Below are 1,895 nucleotides of genomic sequence, written 5' to 3'. Positions count from 1 at the left end.
CCCACTTGTCATTGATCAAATTTGGACCTAAAACTAACAAATCTGAAAGATGAGATTCAAACTGGCAACATGGACTACAAAGCATGAGTCGATAGCCTGAAACAACAACGGTTGTTGGCATTATCCCATAACTTGATTTTATACAGTATTACGTTGAGTAGAGTAGAGGGAGTGGCTCGTCAACACATGCATGACCATTGACTCACTTACTGGTGGGTCCCATGTATGCGTTCTCTCTCTCCTCTCCATCGTCTAACCTTTAGACGCACGGGCACACACAAAGAGCGGCACGACCTTGCCGTGGTGTTATTATAACTAAAAAAGCTTGGAAAATAGAAGAATCACCTAGAACAAGAGATGTTGTGGCTCATAGAGACAGAGCTAACCACACCTATCCTTTGTGCCACGTTAGCATGATGAAGTTGTGTGACTAGTGGGGTGTTTTCGACCGACTGGCTGGGTCCTAAGGTCGAACCATAGGTAGTACGTCTGATACAGTATATTTTTACACGCACATTTTTCCTCCGTGCCGAGACGTGGCACACCCTACTGCGCAGTTTCGGGGTCATCCTGGGTGGTGCATGCATATTTTCTTCCTTGCCGAGACGTGGGACGCCCTACCGCGCATTTTCTGGGTACTCCTTGGTCGTAGCGCAAGCAAGTAAATGACTCATCAAATCATGAAAGACCACATTTCCCGCCGAGTACATCAGTGAAGCGCGGTGGTAGCTAGTTGGGCTAGTGCGACCGATTAGCTAGGCTGCCGCCACATTTGTTTTTTCACCCCTTTTATCTCCTTGCCAGTAGGTAAATTTAAATATCCACCACGGCGTTGCTCTAGTCTTTGGGTGCGGCATGCGCGGTAGGATTTTTTTTTGATTGACGGGAGCAAGCGCGACAACAATTAGTCACGATGACTCCACCTGTAAAACCCACTGCTCCCTGATGTGAAAATTCATCGACTGGTGTTTTCCCATGGTGAAAACCAAATGATTCACCCCTCTACTCAGTTGGCTCCCTCCGCCTTCCCATAGATTGCATTGCCTTTCAGCCGTTTCAACCCATTTGCTTCCTCTCCCCATTGCTTCTACCTGGTTCCATGGCGGCGCACCAGATCACGGAGTCTGAGGTGAGGCGCCTGACCCAGGAGCTCTAGCACTATAGGAAACAGTTAATTTGCCGTCTGTGGATCACATACGGCAAAGACCTAAATCCATACGGCAAAGATTTTGCTGTCAGGAAGCAGAAGGCAAAGTCAGACGGCAAAGTCGAAGCGGCAAAGAATACTTTACCGTCAGCTTTTCATCAAACAGACGGCAAAGACTTTGCCGTCAGCCAAACATCAGATTTGCCGTCAACCGCATAAATTACAGATGGCAAATAAAAGCATCTTTGCCATCAGCCAAACGTCATCTTTGCCGTCAACCTCATACATCACAGACGACATAGAAATATTTTTTAATCAAGTGAAACATAAACCCACAGTGCATAGGTGAGATCAGCTAGCAAATATTTCACGGGATGGTCAACACGGTCAAGGAAACCCCACTACCAATCTTCGTATACAATACACATTATCGATATTTCCAGATGGACAAAAACCCACAAGATATACCACACTAGATTGTACATAATACACATTATACAATATGGAGAATATCTTCTGGATCCACCGTGGCTTCAATCTAATGGAGACGAACAAGTGCTTCTCGATCTGCCTCTCCTCTATCTGTGTAGGCCACTGCGGGACACACTCGATCTGGTGGCGCCAGCACTGGCTTCGGCCGGTGGCGACGGCGGAGGCGGGCTCCAGCGAGCGGACGGCGCTCGCGGACGCAGGCGACGGTGGGCGGACGCTGGCGTGTGGCCGAGGCGGGCGGCATACGGCCGGTTGC

Source organism: Triticum dicoccoides, chromosome 4A, assembly GCF_002162155.2.
Source record: "Triticum dicoccoides isolate Atlit2015 ecotype Zavitan chromosome 4A, WEW_v2.0, whole genome shotgun sequence".
In the NCBI taxonomy this organism is placed as follows: Eukaryota; Viridiplantae; Streptophyta; class Magnoliopsida; order Poales; family Poaceae; genus Triticum; species Triticum dicoccoides.
The sequence above is the reverse complement of the archived record's forward strand: the minus strand, read 5'-3'. Positions refer to the sequence as shown.